The sequence below is a fragment of the Artibeus jamaicensis genome, unplaced genomic scaffold, assembly GCF_021234435.1.
Source record: "Artibeus jamaicensis isolate MK-2021 breed Jamaican fruit bat unplaced genomic scaffold, CSHL_Jam_final contig_476, whole genome shotgun sequence".
Taxonomy (NCBI): domain Eukaryota; kingdom Metazoa; phylum Chordata; class Mammalia; order Chiroptera; family Phyllostomidae; genus Artibeus; species Artibeus jamaicensis.
In genome coordinates this window covers 578599-603279 of record NW_026521853.1, presented here as the reverse complement: position 1 = coordinate 603279, position 24681 = coordinate 578599, and the positions used below count along the sequence as shown (strand labels likewise).

Genomic DNA, 24681 nt, shown 5'->3' with positions numbered 1-24681 from the left:
AATTTATACTTTATACTTGAGATGGTTCACATGAATTTCAATAAAAATTCATGTTCTGCACAAAGTTAGAGTTTTATCAGTTTTCAACATGTGTAAAATTTGGTCTTATGGTGAATGTTTCCACTTGGCTTATTAATTTTTTTTTGTGGAGGTAAACCAAAGCACTGTCTTGAGACTCCATGTTCAAAAGTACAAAATATTCTATATTATTCCTACAGATTTTAAAGCTGGACATTACCCCGGTCCTTGTCATCATCTTTCTCTTCATTATCCTATCATCTTGGCTGTAGATTTAAGTTCATCCTCTTCTTCCTCTGGTTTACAGAATTCCTTGAGTTTATTCTTTAATGACAATGTTTTCTCATCCCGATCAGCCAACTGCACAAGGAGATGACCTTCTTTTTTTACATTCTGTAATGTTCACCTTGAGCTGGTTTTTCTCATTTTGTAAAATGACAGGGATACTGTTAAATGAGTTTGGCTGCTCTTTAATGGCAGTTCTTTCCTCACACAAAGCTTTTATTTCATTCTATAATTCTTCAGTATCCTGTAATAATGCCGGCAGTCTTCCTCTACATCAGTAGTTTTTGTAGCTATTATAGTTTATTCTTTCCTGGTAGAGGAACAGATTGTGCAAGTGCTTCTATTTTCTGTAACAGCTCCTGCTTTTCTGTAGTTTGGTGATCTCCACAAATTGTGAATTTAGCTGAGACATTAATGTTGCCAGCTCTTGTTTTAATTCTGCAATTTGTTTCAGAATCTCTAGCTGAAGCTGTTGCTTCATTTCTATCTAGGAATGTTTCGGAAGGTTTTAATTTTTTTTAATTCTTAAAGATTTTATTTGTTAATTTTTAGAGGCAGCATAAGGGACAAAAAAAGAGACGAAGAGAAACAGCAATGTGTGAAAGAAACAGAAACATTAATGGGTTGTCTGTAAGCATGCAGCCCTGGCATGTGCTCTGACTGGGAGTCAAACTGGCAACTTTTTGGTTCTCGGGCTGGGGCCCTCAACCCACTGAGCCATACCAGCCAGGGAAGATTTCAATTTTTTTTTTAAATCGAAGAGTTCTTAACAATCAATTAACTTTGTAAAAGTTCCTAATTACTTTTTTCTCCTATCATTGAAAATTTTTTAAATTTATTTTTGATTCTACAAGTAACTCATAAATGTAGGAATATAGTCTTATTAAATTTTTAAAAAATACCCATAAACTAATTACATGTATGTCCCCCTTGAATATAATTCTCCTCCCCTTCCTCAAACTTTCATCACATCTAATCACTGTTATCCCTTTTCTATGAATACTTCCAAAGATCCATCTCATTCTTTTACATTCTAAATCAGTATAGTATTTAACAGTAGTATATTCATATCTGTAATAGAAGAGTTCCTAACTCTTACTTAGTTTAATCCTTCTGTTTCCTCTCACTATCTATCATTTTCTTGCAGTTGAATGACATTTACCTGAGTCCCATCACTGTAAGAACCTTGATGCTGATTGTCTTTTCCTCACTGAACTTTAGGAAGATTGTGCTGATCCTTGTGCTGCAGAATCTGAGATACCTGCTGTGTGACTGTTTGTCTGGAGCTGTTTGTTTTGACATTTTGATGTAGAAATCTGCTGCTTTAATTCCTCAAATTGCAGACCTTTCTCTTGAATTATATTTTTGTAGGGAGTCACAACACTATCATGCTGTTCTAATGTTTACTTCTTCTTCTCTTCAGCAGGAACTCCAGTAGCCAATAGAATGGTGGAAAACTGCTGCAATATGCTAACACTGGAACATGGCTTTGTGGCAGCTACTGGTAGTCCTAGGAGGGTTGGTGGGAGATACCAGGACATGAACAGAGATGTAGCATTAGTTGTAGACCCATTATTTTCTGTTCAGACCAGTCAGAATTTTCATCACCATTTTCAAACCAATGTTTCATACACTGACTATATGAGCCTTCCTTAAGAAAATTTTGGAATACTATGCACCAGAAAGAAAAAAGGAGCTCCTACCCTTCATGATAGCATGGATGGAACTGGAGAACATTATGCTAAGTGAAATAAACCAGGTGGTGAAAGACAAATACTATATGATCTTACCTATAAGTGGAACCTAATCAACACAACAAAGAAGCAAAGAAAATATTCCCAGAAACATTAAAATAAAGAACTAACTGAGAGTAACCAGAGAGGAGTGAGGAAGAGGGATAATGGGGGAAGATAAGGGAAGGCCCATCAAGGAACGTGAATAAAGGGCACATGGACAAAGCCAAAGGGGGTAGGTTCCAGGGTGGAAGGTGGAGATGGGTGGGGTGGGAGGGCTAAGGTGGAGTGAAAATGGAGACAAATGTACTTGACCAACAATAAAGAAAGTTTTGACTGAAATTGATGTTTTTTAAAATAAATTTTGGAGCAAAATCAGGCAATCTTCTATTACTATACCTTCATCACTCTTGCCCTCCTTTGTAATGGTGTTCAGTTGTCTCTTAGAAGCATTTTCAAAAGCAACAACTCCCTGGATTGCTCCATTACTTCTTGTCAGTGTCTGTAGCAGTAAGGCACCATCATTACATATAACTTCCTGTAACATGTAACTGAATCTGCTAATAAGTCCATCAATCATGAAATATCCTTCCGACTAACTAAAATAATATGCTGCACCTAAGTGTTTTAAAGAGAAGTAAGAAGTTCACACCAGGGCTACGGATGTGGAAATCAAACTCCTCCCATAAAGATAATAAGAAACATTTTCTTGATGCTTAATGAAAATTTCTATAAACTGGCTTCCCAAATCTACACTCTGTCTTGTGGAATTTTCTTCTAATTCTTCTTAGTCATCATAAGCTATCATATAGTGTGTCCAAGTCATAAAATATTATTTCAGAATTCAAATGATCTTTTGTAGAACATGGATACAATGTTCTATATTTTGAATAACTACTTCCAAGTGATATTTCTTAGATACTGATTTGAGAACACACATGGCATTTCTCCCATTATCCAGTAAAGTAGATGAAGTTGCTCTGTCAGTCTTCTGTATTCTGGGGTCTGGTGCTCTGATCTCTCATTACCCCACAGAAGAAATTTATTTTGCCATTCACCCACTGGTATACAAGCTCAGTAAGAAAAGAAAATTTTCCCCACCCCCCACATGAGTCAGTCCCCAAGCCTAAACTCTGTACTCTGCGGCCACGACTGCCTCTTACTCATAAGCCACTCTAGCCCTCTAAGCCCTTAAACACCCTGCTGCTGTGTTTATGAATTGTATTGTCACCGTCATTTATTAAGGGGCTAGCTTTTCAAACCACATATGCTGTATACTCTTGAGTGGTTCTGTTGCCTATTTAGTTAAAGGTTTGAAAACTGTTTTAAAGCATCTGGTCTCTGAACCATTCCTTCCTTTCACCGTTGGTTGGTGAGCTGAATTTGAGGAGGTGAGTGGATGGGCGATAAACATGTCACCTATACCAATCTTCTTTTTAACTTTACCTTTTTGTACGCGAACACATGATATTTGCCCAGGAGAAAGAGAATTTATCTTTGAACTGGTGACAGATGTCCCTAAGCAGGATGTCCCTGAAGGGTTACTCAGAATCCATCAGCATGACTCCCTGGAAAGTGTTGTGCTGGTGTTGTTATAATAACCCTCTGGAGTACTAAATGGAGATATTTTATGTTGTGGCCTTTTGTGAGGTGAGCCTGTGAACTTGTTTAGAAACTTCATGTATTCAGGGCCAGGGAGGCTTAACCAACATGAGAAGAAACTTGGGAGGAGTTATTGACATCTTTGCTTTGTGTGAGTCTTCTAATTGTTTGTGTTCTTGACATTGTTTAGTAAAGCTTGACCACGGTTAAATCTCTGAGCCACGTGAATCTAATGTAATGGTTTAGTGTTTTATATTAGTTCAGGATTTTTGGCTCTAGAATGGGACTATCTGGATTTGAACCCCTGTCCTCTCAATTTCTATCCTAGATAACCTCTCAGTGATTCTCATTCCTACCCATTAAATAGGGATTAATAATAGTTTGAATTGTTAAATAATGCATGTAAAATGTACAACAATGTCTTAACATAGTGAACTTGTACTTTATATCAGGAATTTTATTAAAACTCAATCCAAAAGCGGGGTCACAGCAATGACCAGCATTCAAAATGTACTTAGTATATACCAGATATTGAGTTAGGCACTTTAATTGTTTTTGTGTAATTTTTTACAATGGACCCTGTAAGTAGTAAGAGTTTCCACATATGTGGAGAAGGAAACTGAGACTAGAGTTTTCACTTTGTCCATCTAAAACATTTGCAAGACATATCTGCATGTTATTTCCCACTCCCTAATTGAATGCCACTAAGAGCCTTGATACTCACAATGCAATCTGCAGCCTTGGCATCGCCTGGAGGCTTGCTGGGAATGCAGGCTCTCCAGCAGTATCGAAGACCTGCTGATTCAGAATCAGCATTTTAACAAGATCTCTGGGGCAAACTTGTATGCCTGTTAAAATGCGCATGGCCTTGTTTAGCCATTTTATATGGTTCTTTCTTGTATTATTTCATCAAGTACATCTGCTTTGATTTCTAAATAAACACATTTTAATTGCTGCAGAATTGTAATGAACTTTGTGGTTTAATATTCAGTTACAATCTGGGAGTCATTTTACTCATGTTCATTGTCAGTACTGAGGAAGCAGGAAGTTAAGACAGAAAATTAAGGTGAAGCTTTAAGCAGAAGAAAATGTTCCTTAATTGAGGGGAGTTTTTCTTCTATCCAAACTACATTAAAAAAGCAAAGATACAGTTCCATGTAATTGAAGTTTATGAATAGTTTTAAATAGAAATAAATTTCACATTTTCACTTTTCTTTTAATTGTTTTTCTGTTAAATGAGATCAGGTATGGAATATAAATTATAATTATCTGAAGCCATTAATTGTAGGAAAAATAATTTTGCTCAGATTTTTACCTGGTGTTTTTCTTGTTCTAGTCTATGTTTTACAAAAGATTTTGCCAAAGTTTCATTATATAATTTAAAAAAAATTTTTTGATCAGGTTTATTGGAGAAAATTTTGCTTCTTGCAGTTGTCCTAACGATTAGAATATCTGGAATACAAATAATTGTTTCATATTAATGCCATGCACATTAAATCAATTACTGAAACTATCATACTATATCATTACATCGTTACTTTATAAACAGTGTGATGCTGGGAAGAGTTAAAACAGTAAATTAAAGTGGATAAAAACCCCTTTGATAATTCTTTTCTGTAAAAACAAAGCCACTCTGTCATTAATCTTAATTCTCGGTCTGCCATGAGACATTGAAAAAAATAGAACAGCTTTAGGACTGTAGAAATAAATGGAAACAACCTTAAAAGGGATAGAAGCTGTTTATTCAGAGCTTGCTATACCATGGGTCTCAGAAATCATTACTTGCCATCAAAGACTCAAAGGCAGCCAGGGTGTAGAAATGCTATTTTATAGTGAAAAAAAAAAAAAAAAAGGAAGGTCTCAGTTAACCTCTGATTAGAGGTAATTGACATGGGAAGTAGAAGGAAGGCAAACTAGATTAACAACATTTATGTAACTGATTTTGAGAGCATTATTATTTGTCTTTTTCTAGGTGGTCCTGAGTTGGAAGCAGAGGCAAAAGTTAGGGAAGCTGGTGGTCATTGGCCAAATTCTGATTGTTCTGGGCCAATTATTGCAGAGGTTCTTGTTTGCCTTCCTGGGTTGGTTGCTGCAGATGTTTTAGATCAGTGTTCTATTGTCTTATATCACCTGGCTATTGTCAGTCTCTCAGGACAGAATCCAAATTGTTGCCATGAGAGAAATGAAAATATAAAATCATCTGTTATTATACTTTCCACAAAGGAACCATATGTTCTTACCTGGCTAATGCTCTTACATATTAAAAGTTATTTAAATATAAAACATATAAACATGTGAATATTTGTATTTGTGCTGAGTAAGATGCTGCCTACCAGGACTGCAAGAGTCATAAATAGGCATCCCCTATTATTGAGGAAATTTGACAACTATATTTTATATCTTTTGGATCTCAGGATAGTTAGAACAAAGATTTTAGAGAGGAAATTTTTAAAAGCGGGTACAATGACCAAATTTATAGTCACCACTGGTAATGCTAGCAGTTATCAGTGACACCTTGGAAGCATTAAATTTAAAATGGCTGAGTGAGACAGAAAGAATGGTGAGTATCATAGCAAGCTCAAGTATAACCTATGGGACTAACAAGGAAAATGAAGGAATAAAATAATTTTAAACAACATGTGAACATGTATACTGCTGCAAGCACCATCTTATGGGCTTGGAATGTTAAAAAATAAAATCAAGTTCAGTCTTTATGGATATTTATGTAATGGATAAAGATTTATTTACTTTTATCCACATGCAAAAGTCTACTGTTTAAATATGACTGTTATTTAGGAATGGATTGTGGCATGTCTATTTAACTAATTGACGGGTCATCCTATTTGTTATCATTATCTTTATTTTTTACTTTTCAACTGCCATTTACATTAAATGTAAAATTCTATTAGTTTCAGTTATACAACATAGTGGATAGACAATTATATTTTAGAAATTGGTTTTCCTCTAATCTTTCAAGGACCCAGCTGGCACCACACATATTTATTAAAATATTATTGACAATATTCCCTATGCTGTATGTTACATCCCATGACAACTTTATGACTGCTAATTGGAACTTCTTCATTGCTTCAGCTTTTTCACCTAGTCTCCTAACTGCCCTCCCTCTTTTTATTTTAAGTCTGTATCTATGAGTCTGTGTATAATTTGCTATCCATTTATTTCGCTCTTTAGTTTGCAAATATAAGTGTAATTATATGCTATATATTTTTCTCTGTCTGACTTGACTTTCACTTAGTATATTACTCCTTAGGTTCATCCATGCTGTCATAAATAGTAATATTCTATTCTTATTATGGTCAAGTAATATTCCATTCTATATATGTACCATGCTTCCTTATTCATTTGTCAGTGGTTTGGGATTATATGTGTATGAGTGAGTGTGCGTGTCTGTTTCCATCCAGAAGTAGAATTGTTGGGCCAAAAGACAGCTTCATTTTTAATTGTTTGAAGAACCTATATATTTTTTCTATAGTGACTGCACCAATCTGAATCTTCACCAACAGCACACAGGGGTCTCTTTTCTCCACATCTTTGCCAACCCTTGTTGTTTTTGTTTGTTGATTTCTCTTTTTTTTTTAGATTTTATTTTTAGACAGAGGGGAAGGGAGGTGGAAATAGAAGGAGAGAAACATTGCTGTGTGATTGTATCTCTCGTGCCCCCTACTGGGGGCCTGACTTGCAACCCAGGCATATGACCTGACTGGGAATCAGTCCAGCAACCTTTTGGTGCATAGTCCAGTGCTCAATCCACTAAGCTATATGAGCCAGGACAATTTGTTGATTTCTTGATTGCAGCCATGATGACAGGTGTGAGGTGATATTTCATTGTGGTTTTAATTTGAACTTCTCTGATAATTATTGACCTTCAGCACATTTTCATATGTGTATTAGTCATATGTATGTCCTCTTTGGATAAAGTGTAGGCAGGTCCTCTTCCCATTTTTAACTGGTGTTGAATTGTATGGGTTGTTTACAAGTTTTGGATATTAATCACATAATCAGATGTATCATTGGTGAATTTCTTCTTTCATTAACTAGGTTATCTTTTTGTTTTATTCATGGTTTCCTTTGCTCTTCAAAAACTTTTTTAGTTTGATGTAGTTCCATTTGTGTATATATTCTTTTGATTCCCTTGCACAGGAGATATGTCACAGAAAAATGTTTCTGTAAGAAGTGTTAGAGATTTTTATTGCCTATATTTTCCTCTACGACTTTTATGGTTTTGAGTGAATTTTTTGAAACAGTGAGAAGAATAAATGTTAGGTCTTCTTTCAATGTTTGGCAAAATTCACCTATGAAGCCATCTGTTCTAGACTTTTCTTTTTTTTTAATTTAGTTATTTTTCAAGTACAATTTTTTGTCTATTTATCCCATCCCAGCCTCCCCTGCCCCTTGCTCCCCACCTCCCTCCCATTTCCACCCCCCTTAGTTCTCATTCCTGTGTCCTTCCTATTTGTTCCTCCAAATCCCTCCCCCTCTTTCCCCTTAACTTCCCTTCCCTCTCCCCTCTGGTCACTGTCCCCTTGTTCTCTATTTCAGTGTCTTTGTTTTTTTTTTCTGCTTGCTTGTTTGTTTTGTTGTTTAGCTTCCTGTTAAAGGTGAGACCATATGGTATTTGTCTTTCAGCACCTGGCCTATTTCACTCAGCATAATGCTTTCCAGTTCCATCCACGTTGTTGCAAAGGGTAGTAGCTCCTTCTTTGTTGGGGTTTTTTTGATTACTGCTTCAATTTTGTGCTTGAAATTGGTCTGTTACTAACTCAGTATTGGAAGAGTATGTTTTTAGGAATTCATGCATTTTTTCCAGATTGTCAAGTTCATTGTCCTATAGTTGTTTGTAAGGGTATGCTACTTTTATTCATTTGTTTGTATTTAATCTTTATTGTATTTTATTTCCAATGCCATTTAGTCACCTTACGCAATCCTCTTCCCAGAAAACTCCACATTGTTGTCCGTGAATCCTTCTCCCTTTTGCTCAATCCCTCCAACCCCTATCCTTCCCGGTCCTACTAACTGTCAGCTTTCCATCCATGAGTTTTATCTCTGTTTTGCTTTTTAGTTCATTTTGTTCATTATATTCAATTTATGAGTGAAATCACATGGTACTTGTCTTTCTCTGACTGGCTTATTTCACTTAGCATAATGTTTTCTAGGTCTACCCATACTGTTGTGAAGGGTAACACTTTCTTCTTTTTTTATGGTCGAGTAGTGTTGTATTGTGCAAACATCTCATGGGTGTTATTCACTCATCTTGTGCTGGGCACTTCTGCTGCTTCCATGCCTTGATTGTATATAACACTGCAATGAACATAGGGATGCTTATATTCTTTTGAATTAGTACTTTGGTTTCCTTTGGATATATTCCCAAAGTGGAATTACTGGGCCAAAAGGTAAATTCATTTTCAACTTTTGAGGTATCTACATACTGCTATCCACCATGGCTGCACAAGCCTGCATTCCCACCAGTAGTGCAAGAGGGTTCCCGTTTCTCCACATCATCTTCAGCACTTGTTGTTCCTTGATTTATTAATGACTTGTGTGTTTCTGACAGGTATGTGATGGTATTTCATTGTAGTTTTAATTCTCATTTCTTTGATGATTAGTGATGTTGAGCATCTTTTCATATGTCTACAGGTCATCTGTATGTCCTCTTTGGAGAAGTGTCTATTCAGGTCCTTTGCCCATTTTTTAATTGGATTGCTTGTTTTTGTAGTGTTGAGTTTTGTAAGTACTTCATACATTTTAAATATTAACCCCTTATCAGATGTATTGGCAAATACTCAATGGTAAAAAACTACATGTATTCCCCTTATTTACAAGAACAAAACAATGATGTATGCTTTCACCTCCCTTATTCACCATAGTACTGGGATTCTTACCACAACAATCAGATAAAAAGAAGAAATAAAAGGCAACAAAATTAGAAATGAAGAAGTAAAACTGTCTTTACTTGAATGTTACATAATACTATACTAGAGAACTCTAAAGATTCCACAAAGGAACTACTAGAACTGATAAATGAATTCAGCAAAGTAGCAGAATATAAAAGCAATATTAATAAATCAATTGCATTTTTATATGCCAACAATCAACTAACAGAAAGGGAAATTAATAAAGTAATCCCATTTGCAATTGCTTCAAAAAATGATAAAATACCTAGGAATAAACCTAGCCAAGAATGTAAAAGACCTATACTCAATAAATTATAAGACAGTTATGAAAGAAATTGAAGAAGGTAAAAATAAGTGGAAGCACATACTCTGTTCATGGATAGGAAGAGTTAATATCACTAAAATGTCCATATGACCCCAAACAATCTAGAGATTCAATGCTATTACTATCAAAATATCAGTGAGGTATTTCACAGAATTAGAACAAATATTTCAATAATTTATATGGAACCACAAAAGGTCCCACATAACAATAGTGATCCTGAGAAAGAATAAAGTTGGAGGAGTCATGATACCTAATATCAAACTATATTATAAGGCCATACTAATTAAAACAGCATGGTACCAGCATCAACTAGACAAATAGATCAGTGGAACAGAATGGAGAGCCCTGAAGTAAACTCACACCTTAATAGTCAATTAATATTCAAGTGAAGAAGCAAGCACACACAACAAGCTAAAGAGAGTTTACTCAATAAAAGTTGTTGGAAAAACTGAACAGAAATGTGCAGAAAAATAGAACTAGATAGTGATAGACATGAAACCATCTTAGAAAAAACATAGTAAAAGTTCAGACATTGTTCATAGCAGTATTTTATCAGACATATCTCTTCAGGCAAGGGAAACAATTAAAAATTAACATATGGGATTATATCATACTAAAAAAGTTTTTACACAGCAAAAGAAAATATCAACAAAATAAAAAGACAACTCACAGAATGGGAGAAGATATTTGCTGATACATCTGGTAAGGGGTTAATATCCAAAATTTATGAAGAATTTATAAAACAACAAAGAAAACAAATAACCAAATTGAAAAATGACTGCAAGATCTGAATAGACATTTCTCCAAGGAGGACATACAGATGGCCAATGGACATGTGGAAAGATTCTCAACATCACTAATCAGAGAAATGCAAATTAAAACCACAATGAGATATCATCTCACACCTATCAGAATAGCTATCATCAATAAATCAGCAAACAACAAGCGCTGGCAAGAATATGGAAAAAGGAGAACTCTTTTCTATTGTTGGTGGGAATACAAACTGGTGCAGCCACTGTGGATAGCTCAAAAAATTAAAAATGAATCTGCCTTTTGGCCCAGCAATTCCACTTCTGAGACTATGCCCAAATGCACCCAAAATATTAATTCCAAAGAACATAAGCTCCCCTATGTTCATTGCAGTGTTATATACAACTGCCAAGATATGGAACTAACTAACAGCCCAAGTGCCCATCAATAGATGAGTGTATAAAACAACCATGGAACATTTACATAATGGAATACTACTCAGCAATCAAAAATAAGAAACTTTTACCTTTAGCAGTAGTATGGACGGACCTGGAGAACATTGCTAAGTGAAATAAGCCAGTCCGGGAAAGACAAATACCATGTGATTTTACTGATATGTGGAATCTAATGAACAAAATTAACTAACAAGCAAAATAGAAACAGACTCGTAGTTAGAGGGCAGAATGACAGAAAAGGCAGCCAGGGTAGGAAGTGGAGGGATTGATGAAAAAGAAAAGGGACATGTGGACATTGCCAGCAGTGTGGTGATTGTGGGGATAATGAGGTATAAGGAGACTAAATGGTAATTGAAAATAATACAATAAAATTTTGAAAAAAAAAGTTTATTTGGAGCACAGGACTCAAGTGACCAGGGCGATTGTGCCATTGAGCCCTACAGGACACATATTACATAAGGCCACTCTACAAAGGCCAAGAGAAGTACGAGCTCTACATAATACATAGAGACAAATGCAGGGACACAGCTGGAATAAGTGGAAAAGAAATATTACCAAAAGGAAAGGTCAGAACAAAACTCCAGAAAAAAAAAATAAAGAAAATGGAGAGAAGTAATATACCACACACATAGTTAAAAACACTGGTTATCAGGATGCTTAGTGATGTCAATGAGAACTTGAACAAAGAGATAGGAAGTATAAAATGGAGATAGAAAACAAAAAAAAAACAAATCATAAATGAATAATACAAAAATTGAAACGAAGAATACATTAGAGAAAATTAACATTAGATTAGATGAAGCAGAGGATTTACTCAGAGATTTAGAAGATAAGGGAGCAGAAAACACCCAATTAGAACAGCAAAAAGAAAAATTAATCCTAAAACAGGATAGTTTAAGGTAACTCTGGGACAGCATCAGGCATACTAATATTCACATATAGAAGTACCGGAAGCAGAGAGACAGCAAGAAATTGAAAATGTATTTTAAAAAAATGACAGAAAACTCTTCTAACCTGGTGACTGAAATAGAGATACAAGAGCAGAAAGACAAGAGAGTCTAGGAAGACCAGAGTGTCTCAAAGTAGATGATACCAAAGAGGCTCGTACCAAGACATATCATAATTAAAATGTCAAAGGTTAAAACCAAATAATCTTAGCAACAAGAGAAAAACAGTTAGTAATCTCCTATAAGACTGCCACCTAATTTCTCAACAGAAACTTTGCAGGCCAGATGGGACTGGCATGAAATATTCAAAGTGATGAAAAGTGATGACCTACAACTAAGATTATTCTATCCAGCAAAGCTATCATTTAGAATCAAAGGACAGGGTTCTTAGGATATAATCCTAGCAGTGGAATTGCCAGGTCAAAAGGCAGTACCATTTTTAGTTTTGTGAGGAAATTCCATACTGTTTCTCAATCTGGTTGCACCAGTCTGTAATCCTACTAACAGAGCACTAGGGTTCCCTTTTCCCCACAACCTCTCCAACACTTGTTTGCTGCTTCGTTTATGGTGGCCACTCTCACTGGTGTGAAGTGGTATCTCACTGTGGTTTTAATTTGCATCTCTCTGATGGCTAGTGATAATGAGCATCTTTTTATATGTCTCTGGACCCTCTGTATGTCTTCCTTGGAGAAGTGTCTGTTCAAGTCCTTTTCCCATTTTTTAATTGGGTTGGTTGTCTTCTTAGACTGGAGTTGTGTAAGTTCTTTGTATATTTTGGAGATTAACCCCTTGTCTGAGGTATCATTGGCAAATATGTTTTCCCATACAGTTGGTTGTCTTTTTAACTTAATGCTCTTCTCTTTAGCCATACAGAAGCTTTTCATTTTAATGAGATCTTATTTCTTTATTCTTTCCTTTATGTCTCTTGCTCTAGGGGACATATCAGTGAAAATATTACTGTGTGGAATATCTGAGATTTTCCTGCTGATGTTTTCCTCTAGTACAACTTATATTTAAGTATTTTATCTATCTTGAATTTATTTTTGTGTACAGTGTAAGTTGGTGATCAAGTTTCATTTTGTTACGTATAGCTGTCCAGCTCTCCCAACACCATTTGTTGAAGATACTATTTTTGCTACATTTTATGTTGCTGCCCCCCAAGAATGCATGCACCCCAATGTTCATAGAAGCACAATTTACAATAGCCAAGTGCTACAAGCAACCTAAGTGCCCATCAGTAAATGAGTGGTGTATTTATAAAACAGAATTCTATAGAAAGAAAAAGAAAGAAAGAAAGAAAGAAAGAAAGAAAGAAAGAAAGAAAGAAAGAGAGAGAGAGAGAAAGAAAGAAAGAAAGAAAGAAAGAGCTCCTACCCTTTCAACAGCATGGATGGAACTGGAGAGCATTATGCTACATGAATAAGCCAGGCAGTGAAAGGCAAATACCATATGATCTCACCTTCAACTGGAACATAAACAAGAAAACAAACAAGCAAGTAAAATATAACCAAAGACATTGGGATTAAGAACAAACTGGCAGTAACCAGAGGGGAGGTGGGAGGGGTTAATCGGGGGGAAAAGGGTGAAGCATTTATAGGACTAATTCTAAAGGACACATAGACAAAAACAAGGGGAATGGAAACAGGGGAGGGAGGTGGGGATGGCTGGGGTGGTGGGGATGGGTTGGGGAAAAGGGAAGAAAACTGTGCTTGAACAATAATAAAATTCAAAAGTATTTAATAAAAAAGAAGAAGAAAGAAAGAAAGAAAGAAAGAAAGAAAGAAAGAAAGAAAGAAAGAAAAGATAGAATCAAAGGACAGACAAAAATTTCCCAAACTAGAAAAAGCTAACAGTGTTCATCACTATGAAACCATTACAAGAAATGTTAAAGAAACTTATTTTAATAAAAGACAAAGTTCAAAAATATGAATAATAAATGGCAATATCTGCATACATATCAGAAATAACTTTAAATGTAAATTAATTAAATGCTCCAGTTAAAAGACATTAATGGATAAGAAGACAATACTTTTACATATGTTATCTACAAGATATCTACAAGATAGAGACTCACTTCAGATCAAAAGACACATGCAGACAATTTAAAGGGATGGAAAACATATTTCATGAACATAGAAACAAACAAACAAAAAAGGCGAGGTAGCATTTTTTACACCTGATAAAATAGGCTTGTAAACAAAGGTTATAAGAGACAAAGAAGGACACAGCAATTTCACTTCTGTGTGTTTATTCAAAGAAGCACAAAATACTAAATCAAATAGACATATACATCCAGATGTTCACTGGAGCACTATTTACATTAGCCAAGATATGGAAGCAACCTAAGTATCCATTAATAGATAAATAGATAAAGAAAAGGTAGTATGTACATACAGTGGAATATAACCCAACCATAAAAAAAAAAAAAGAATTAAAGATTGCCATCTGCAGCAGTGTGTATGGAGGGTATTATACTGGTTATAAGTGAAATAAGGGAGAAAAATGAAAGACAAATACCATATAATTTTACTTTTATATGGAATCTAAAAGACAAAATAACAGACAAATAAAACTGAAACAAACTCACAGATACAGAGAACATTTTGATGGTTGCTAGATGCAAGGAAGATTTAATAAAAAAGGGGAAGAAATGAAGAAGTACAGATTGGATTTAGAAAATAGTCTTGGGGATATAAATATATAATAGGGAATATAGTCAATAATATTGTAAAAATTATAGTGTCTTCAGAAGGTATCAGATTTATCAAGGTGATCATTTCCTGATGTATGTGAATGCCTAATCACTACCTAATTTAATGTTGTATATCAACTGAACCTAAATAAAATGTCATTTAAAATACAAAAAAGTCAGCCTGCACTTTTTAAGTTGGTTTAAGGGAAAGAGAGGAAGAGGGAGAGAGAGAGAGAAACATCAGTTTTTTGTTTCACTTATCCATGAATTCACTGGTTGCCCCTTGTATGTGTCTTGACTGACACTCAAACACACAATCTTGGTGATTCATGAGGACTACCAAGCTCAGGGCTCATTTGTTGATTCTTATATGTGTCCTGACCGGGGATCTTAATCCGCAACCCTAGCATTTCAGAATGAGGCTCACTGGGCCAAATGAGCTACCTGGCTAGGGCTGATCGACCTACGTTTTTAACTCAATTATATAATTAAGCATACAATGTATATACATATACTGAAAATAATTTTCTATAATGACTGAGCAATAATTTTATAATCAGAAAGTATGAATTTACATGTTATAGGTACATTTTGTATAATCTGGGAAAATATGAAAATTTGTATACAGTAAAAGAACTGGGAGGAAATATGCAAACATTTTAAGATTAATATTGATGCCAATGGAAAATTATACAAATTATAAACATATCAATTAACTGATTTTTGCAAAATGAGACCTATGAAACCATTATTTGCCTGAATTGATTTTATCGTATGATAGAGACAGAATATTAACATCATTTTTTTAATTGTTGTTCAAGTACAGTTTTCTGCCTTTTACTCAACACCATTTTTTTAGTATGTGGGTATTTAATTGTCTTAGTTGGCATGAGGAATAGTTAGTGGTTGATTTTGGACAGTTCTCCTTGTCCCAGACCCTCGTACCTTCCTGGTATAAGGAAGGTATGCTGAGAGTGAATCAGTGGCTATGTTCAAAGTTTTTCAGACTCAAAATGTAGATGATAGGTGGCTAATATGTGTAATCAGAGATGACAGCTCTGATATTTGGTTGTTGCAAAGTTTCCTAAGTGCATGGGAGAAGTTTTTTGTGCCCTGATGAAAAAATTACCAAGTCTCTGTGAGACCAGCTCAAGAATGCCAGACCTGAGAATCTGACTCTAAAAGGTGGTCCAAGTGGAATGTTGTGTTCCCTTGCCCTCTGGGTTAATTGAGGAATTCTGAAGTAGCTTCTGTATCCAGCTGTATTTTTCTATGAGTGGCCAGGGTTTACATAATGTTCATGTTGAGTTCTGGTTCTGGTCTCCAGTCCATGTATAAAAAATATTGTATTTTTTCCTTTGAATTCTGTAGTTCCTTAGTTTTAAACGAAATGATGCATATGTAATCGGATTTGTTTCTGGGACCAGTTATGCTCCATTGGTCCATTTGTTTGCTGTGCCACACCACGCTATACCAATTATCATTCCAAGTTGAGATAATTGGTCATGTAAGTTCCCTATTTTTGTTTCTTTAAGTTGAACTCAGCTTGCATATTTTAGGTTTATATTTACACACACAATTTACAATCAGCATATTTTCACAAAACATCTTCTGGGTGTTTGGGATTTCATTGACTAAATAGATGAATTTGTGTTGTGAATTACTTTCTGCAGAACTTTAAATTTGTTATTTAAATGTCTTACTGGCTTATTACTTTCACATAAAGCAAATCTCTCCAATGTGCAATTCACTTTTCCTAATATTCTATCTGGAAAGGGTTGAGTCTTTAGAAGCTGTAGGTTAAACATTCTCACTAATTTGTGAATATTTAGAATTCTTACATCTTTGAATATTTCTTCTCCACCTCCCCTCCTGGAACCCCAGTTATCCTCATGTTAGATCATTTTACTGTGATGATTTTTCCTTTTTTAATGCTTCAGCTTGGATGGTTTCTGTTAATCTGACAATCTGATTTTCTACTGATTTTTACTACCCTGTCTTCAGTTGTTAAGTTTATTTAGTGCTTAATTTCAGCTTTTGAGTTTATAATTCTATAATACCCATTTGATTATTTTATAGGATATTGTTTTTTGGAGAGATTTTCTGTCTTTCTGATATTTTTATATGTACCTTGCTCTCCATTTTATTGACCATATTAATGTTAGTAATTTAAAAGAGCTCTTATTTCTGTTACATTCATATGCCTAAAGACAAATCTTCCATTTTGAGAGTTTACTATATTATATTCTACTCAGACACATTAGGGACCAATTATCTTAATGTGAACTGTTTGTAAAATTCTGACAAGCAAGCAAAATATAACCATAAACATTGAAATTGAAAACAAACTGACAGTAACCAGAGGGGAGACGGGAGGAGATAATGGGTGGGAAAAGGAGAAGGATTTTCAGGAGCATGTAGTTGGATAAGATCAATGATGGGAAATGGGGATGGCTGGGGTGAGGAGAGTGGTAGGGGGAAAATGGAGACAACTGTATTTGAACAAAATTTTAAAAATGTGAAAAAAATTTTGTCAATATTTTTTTGGTCCAGATTCTGGGTGTAACCCTATGGTATTTCTGGTAAGTCCTGAAATATAATTCTTTTCTTAGTATAATGGAATTGCTGAATATACTGATCTACTCATTGAAATATTCATGTAAATTCTTTACATAACATCTTTACATCTGCTCATTTACATATTTATGTACATTCTATTTATGTTTAACTTTCTAAATTATATGGCTTCCCTTATATGGAAAAATAGCAGTGTGTCAATCTTAGTTTTTTTGTTTCCTTTTTGTTATTGTTGTTGTTTTTACTTTTAGTTTCTAAGTAGTTAGCATCTTGCCCTTTAAATCAAATTTTTATCTCCAATCCCAGGACATCACTAGGAGCTCTCTGTTTTTCTGTGAACTAACAAAGCCTGGATTACAAACTTCTTGCCCTATGCCTAGAATATTGTGATTGTTGATTATAAACTAACATACCTATATTTGCCCTCCCTAAGGACTCTTAGATCTCCTAGTATAGTTGCTTCAGCACCTCTCTGATATTGATTAAAAAAAAGTTATTTTTTCTTCTAGTCCTTATATTTTGCCTAGTTTTCAGTCTTTTTTTTCCCCTAGGAACATTGGTCTTTTTTTCCCTCTAGGAACACTTGCATAGTGCTCAATAGACTGTATCATATTCATAAACAAAAGTAACATGGAGATGTTTTTAATTATTTTTTATTTTCATTTTTAATTTCCTTTGAAATTCAAATTCTACTATTTTAGCTTAAAAAATCCAAATTAAGTGGTAGCATAGAAGTTACTTCCATGAGGGTCCCACTGAAGAAGGGCAATGGGGTCAGCACCAGCCCCCTCACCATTCTGGATTGCAGGAATTTCAGGGTCACAGGTAGAGGACCTTCACCCAAGCATGAGAGCATGAGAGCTGTCCTTCACTATGCCTGCTTGTGTGTGGCATTGTGGTCAGCAACTTCTGGGAGTCCCTCCAAGTGTGTCAGGTGTAGGTTTTCTCTGCTCTGTGTCATGAGGTGGGGGAGGGATTCTGAAGATTACTGTAGCCTGTGTCATCCTCCCCACATGGTGTGTGTGCTCCTGTGAATGCCCCCCTGTCCGAGGTTATGCTATTCAGGTGTAGTGTCCCCATGTCCTTACAGTGTGACATCTCTGTGAGGTCTTAGTTTCTATGTGTATTGTGCATGGTGAATGGCTTTTCTGGGTTTGAGATTTTTTCTCAAGGGATGTTGAAAGCTAGAGAGATGCTAGAGAGATTTAATTTTAGGAGGGGTGAAGCCTCCAAGGCTTGGGATTCAGCCTGGCTCTAGTGGGTGGACCCCTACCCCTTCTCCATGGGGTGGTAGTGGGGAAAGAGGCCATAATCAGAGTTTGGTGTTTTCTGTATGGGGGGTGTTGGGTGGAGGACTTGGGCCCAAATCTTCCTGATGTGGATAATGAGCTTCTGGTGCGTGGTTGGGCCACATTCCACAGACTTCTTGCCACCTGCCCACATGTAAGCTCAGCCTGTTGAATAGTGGCCTTCTCACAGGTGCCCATCCAGGTCAGTGGCGAAAAGTTGGCAGTGAGTGCCTGGCACAGGGCATGGAGCTGCTGCATCTGTTGGTCCTCCAGCAGCAGTTCCTGCTTTGTCTGGGCCCTTGCTTGACCCTCCTGTTCTGTGAGTGTCTCTGCAGCACCACTTTCTGCCTTTTGCTCCTCTGAGGGGAAGCTTCATCTTTTCGGAGGCACACAGCAGGTCTGCCTCTTGCTCTTTGTTTAGTCCAACAACTCTTCAGTGAAAATGCGGGTGTCAAAGGCAGAGATGTCATCACAGTCCCCAAACCTCTTGTCCATTCAAGAGAGTATTCATGAGCATGGAGCCTGAGTGGTTTTTCTTTACGTTCTTTTCATGGATCTTCTTTGTCCACATCTTGAAGACCTCCAACTGCTGGTATGCTCTCAGTTCCTTCAAGTACTGCTGCTTCTCCCATTGGCTTTCAGGTACTACTGCTTCCCCACAGGCTGTAGTTTGCCCAGGATCTTGATGATCTCATAAAAGGGCAAAATCTACAGGTGCCACCTGTATATCTGCTGAAGACGATCATTCACATAGCAGTGACCTGTGCTTTGGGACCCTTTGACAGGAGCTTCTTTGCTTCTTGGCCTCGGGTCAGCAGTGCTTCTTCACAGGCTCCTCCATGGGATCCCTTCCTGCTGTGCCCTCACCCATGGTCCCTCCTGGCACTCTTGATTGACAGCTCCCAGGATGCCCCCATGCTAAGAGCCTTGCTGCCTGCCAGCAAGGTGCCACCTGGCTGCTTAGGGCCATGCCAGCTGCTTGGGGCTCCAACATGCTGCTCCTGGCTCTACCTTCAGAGAAACTTGCTTGAATCTCCGGCTATTGAGACCTTCTAAGACTAAACTGTATCTTTGTTTAAAGTGACAGGAAACTAACCTCTCATTATATTCCAAATATGTTCTATAATCATTATTTAATTTTATATATAAAATTAATTAAAAGTAGTTGGGGAGAATGATTAAATTATGTGAAGATTAAATTATGAGAATGATTAAATTATTTGTTCTTAATTTTCTTCTAACCCCTGAACATGGAGGAAAATTGTATGAGAGCTGGAATAGGTGAGTCAATATTCACTCATTCAATAAACAGTAATTGAACATTTCTGAACTATTTCAGGCAAATAGTCATGGGCCCTGGAACTTTTGGAGTTTCCATCTAGTGCAAGATAACATTATATCACAATTATGTTATTTAACATGTTAAGCATATCATGTTGCACACATATATGGTAGAGAGTAAAAAATCTAAACAAAAATTAACTGGGATAGCTAAGGCTGATTTAATGTACCTTTATATGAATCTATGATTTTATTTATGTTTTAATTGTATACTTGTCTTTCTACTGACAGTTTCAATTGCTATTATTATGTCCTATATGTATGACTGTGATAAAATACACAGTGACCAGGTGCCTTTTGTTCTGACATACTTGTAACCCGTTTGAAAAATTATTATTTTAGACTCTGCCAGGAGCTCCTGTGTCAGTCTGCAGAAATTCTTCTGACCCTTGCAGGCACAGTGTTTTCCTTAAAACATAGCCATGCTGCTATGGCTTGCTTTTATCCATCCCAGTTGTCTTGCAGCCTTTCAAGGCCAGGCAGGTTCACTCAGGATTTGGGCAGATGGAAAAAAATTCATGGAGCCACCCATGCCTTTATTCAAGGGTGGGAAGATGCATACATGCTATAAGCCATGTGTTGCACTACCGGAAGTCCCAACTCCCTTATATACTAAATGCACACAGAGATGACAGAATGCCAAGATATTATATAACGAAGCATGATTCTACACATACAGGCCCATTCCCAAGTCTATGGGAATACTGCTTGGACATCTGGGTGAGGGAGTCAGACTGACTTTGTTTACCCTACAATTCATCACTTCTGGGTTCCTCACTATACAATTTATTTGAAGGTGTCTTCCACAAAGGTCCATAGGCAAGGAAGGCAGAGCCCTGACCCTATATACGTACCTATGTAGTTAGTACTATAAACTACAGCAACAAGCAACCAAAACACAAGCACTGCTGCCCAAGACAGCAAGGACTTGCCACCATTCATTGGTTAGGAATGCCCACCATTCCTGCAAGGGATCATCTCTCAGGCATTCAATAGCACAGATATCAGAAGCTAATGCCCACAAAGCTTGACTCACATTGTGATGGACATTAGGAATGTATACACAACATTCATCCTCTACCAGGGCACACACCCCATCTTGGGATGCAGCAAGCATATCTAAGTCCATACAATTTTGCAAGGCTACTTTCTTTAATTGATACACTTCCACACTTAAGAGGCTTAAGGAATCATGTGTTGCACAAGCACTGTACCAAGTCAAAACAGTTATTTCAGTCTCAGTGACTCTAAAAGCAACTTGAGGAGAAAAAACATCTAATGGATAATACCACCAGGAAGTACACATTACTCAGTGTGATGCCTTAAACACTTCCCAATTGGTTGGCCACATTGCAAGAGTTTTATGAACTCAAACAGGCAAATAGGGTCATCCCCAGGTACAACAGCCAGTTCAATTTCCAGGCAGGTAAGGCCACTCATGTGAGCCACATACCCAGAGGGCCCCAGTGGGAACTGCAGCCCATGCATCAGTCTGTGCCTCCCAGGAATGCTTTAGAGTCTGAGACAAAGACCTGTCAGAATCCAGCCCACCTGGGCTTGTCCTTGAAGATTTCCAATGCAAAGGGCAACTAGTCTAGCCAGCTCCATGGCCTCAGCTGTGAGCCACCCTGCGCCATCCCATACAAAGTAGGTGCCTAATAGCCAAGGCCAGTCATAATGCTGTTTCACCCAAGAGTGGATGTCAGTCTAGGTTGTATTCCACAAGCGATGTGCACTATTCCACTGGTGCTGTAACCAAGTCCAATTTGAGACAGAAGCTGGAGAGATGTGACATGGGAGGCTGGCAGACACACTCAGGGGGAGTTCAGTATAGAGCCAGTATGCCTATTGGTTAGCCACTGAGGCATAGGAATGTACCCAGTCCACTAAGGTGTTACTTTGCACCTAGGGGTGAAAAGACAAAGAAGTTATTGGAACTAACAATGGCAAATCATGACCTTCAGAAAATATACAAGCAAGTTTCTGGTCACTGATAAGAGAGTGACTGATGGAGAGAGGCTTCCTGGGTACAAATACCATATCTTTTGCTGTAGGTTCAGCATCTACTTGTAACAACAGTGGAGAACTCATAATGAACCATAAGGTTATCATGAAGGTGCCACAGAGAAGGACTCTGTGGTCTGCTTACCCTGGGTATGCCACCTTTAAGATTGGGGGCCATATCTCAATTACCCAGAACACTATTTGCAAGTTTTTCTCCACCCTTTGTCCCCAAGGGGCAACAAGAGCCACCCAACACAAGTGGGAGGCTTTTATTTCCCAAGGCCATGTCCAAGCGTCCAAGTTTGCCCTCTCTCCAGGCCCTTGGGAGCTGGCAAGATAATATTTTCTTGTTTCCCTATGCCTGGTTTCAGCAAAACATCCTTAGTCTGTACCTGCAGTTGAACTGGAGCAGCGGTCCAGTGTAATAACACCTCCAATGGAGCTGGGCCTCCCCTTCGATTCCTCTCATTAAGAGTTCATAGGAGAGTCCACAGCATTTTGTCTAAACCCCCAGTGTAGGGGTGGCAGCTGAGGCTCACAGGCCCAGCTTTAAGAGACCTTTGTACTGTTTGATCATCCTGGCAGCTTGGGGGTGATAGGCCACATGAAACTTCCAGTCAACTGTAGGTCTCAGGCCCATTGGTGGCACAAGGCCCCTGTAAGATGCATCCCCTGATCACTTTCAATGATCAAGGGTGGCCCATAAGCAGCGAATAAGTGCTCCAGTGCAGTGATTACCACTTTCTGATCTCTGTGCCATGCGGGGTAAGAAGCTAAATGTCCAGTAGCCATATCCGCACATGTGATTGCATACTTACACCCCTCTGAACTAGGTGAGGGTCCAATTATGTCAACCTGCAACCAGGTCAGAGGTACACCCCCACCCCTATACCACTTGCCCAGTAGTTCCCACAGGCCTTCAGAGATGCTCTCACGAGCAGACAACACAGGTCTCACACACTTCCTGTACCTCTGCTAAGGTAACATGTAATCCCCAAGTTTTTACAGTGGACCACAAGGTCTTCTGTCCAGCATGTAAGAAATGATGGTACAGCTGCTAGGCAACTTCTGTTCCTTATAGTCTGACAGGCACCATTTCTGGCCAGCACACCTTGGCTAGAGTGTCAGCCTCATCATTCCCAAGGGAAGTAAGGGGTTCATGGCCAGTCACATGATACATAGTTATTTGTTTCTGGTGGTCTAATTCCCAGAGGTCTTGCCACAAGGCCTACCACCATAATGACCTATGCATAACCATCCATTTATTTGCATGCCGCGTGCAGATCCATAATGTTAGCCCCTGGCACACTGCCCAACTCTCTGTGCAAATCATCAGGGGCAGTACTTCACTGGCAGCCATTAACCATGAAACTTGAAGTTATGCCCAGTGGCTACTCTGACCTACTCCAATGTTAAACCAGGTAGTATCTGTTTCTAGCTGACTGGCCACAGCAGTTCACATGGCAAGCTGACCCCTGCTGGACAGATCAGTATACCATGCGTCTAAGGGAATAGGTGCTTGCCGTTCATGGAGGGGGCTATAAGAGCAGGAGCAGTAGATTTTTTTATCTACATAGGTAACATTACCCAGCAATTCCTGCAAGTCAGCCTGTAGGGGGCTAGTTGATGGAGTACTCCTTTGTTGCAGATAAGTGCCCCACTTAGCCAACACGGACATCTGAACTCTCCCACTGCGAGGCTTTCAATGGAATAAGTGGTCCTTACTCTCATTGGGGTAGTCCCTGGTATAGCCTTCATGGCCAACGGGGCAGCATACACTGCAGGCAGCTGCTTTTCAATCAGGGAGTACTATAAACCCAGAGGTTGACGTAGCAGTTCTGATCACTGGCACAGACCCCACCCAAAGCCTTCCTGTGCTACATGCACATCTAGCTCACAGATCTGGCAGGATCCAGAGCATGTAAAGCACATTTAATGATGCCCTTCACTCTTTGGAATGCTTATTCCAAGGTCGAGGTCCAGTTCCAGTTCATTCCTTTTCTTATCAAAGCATACAAGGGGTGGATAACTTGAGCAAGGTGGGGCAGGGACACTCTCAAATAACCCAGCAGGTCCCAAGATGTCTGGAGCTGTTTCACAGTGGTAGGGCTCTGATATGCCTGAATTTTATCTATCACCACATCAAGGATGACTTTTGTCTTACCTGACCAGACAATCTCCAAGAATCTGACAGAGAACCCAAGCCCTTGCAGCTTGGCTTCATTGACTGCCCAGCCACATGACTTCAGGTGTGACGACACTTGCACCACTGCTTTCTCTAACTCTTCAAGAGAATCACTGGTTAGTAAAATGTCATCAATATAATGGTAAAGACACTTTTGCAGGTCATGGCTGTTGGGAACCTCTCTGTCTGGTTTCAGGAATGTCATCAATATAATGGAAAAGACACACTTTTGCAGGTCATTGCTGTTGGGAACTGCTCTGCCTGGTTTGTAACTGCCTACCATGGCTATGGATGAGTGAACGACCTCTGAAATGTGAGCCACAAGGAGACAAAGCTTGTCTCTGGTAACAAATGCTGCCTCTGCTCACTCCCCTGCCCCCAATGCATGGTCGAATAGTCAGAGACTGGTATGACTCCTCAGAGGAGGGGCAACCTAAGCCAGACCCAATCACTTGGGAGGCCATAATGGAAGGACTCAGGGGGCTGCAACAAAGAGGGAGCAATGGACTCCTACCCCCTGGCTATTTTGACATAGCCACAGTCCCCATGTCCTGTGGAAGAAGCGT

At 38.0% G+C, this 24681-nt stretch overlaps 1 pseudogene; it reads right to left on the bottom strand.

Annotated features, from left to right (window-relative positions):
- Positions 1–221: 221 nt before the first annotated feature.
- On the bottom strand, positions 222–24320 carry LOC119039048 (general vesicular transport factor p115-like; annotated as a pseudogene).
- Between the last annotated feature and the right edge of the window lie 361 nt (positions 24321–24681).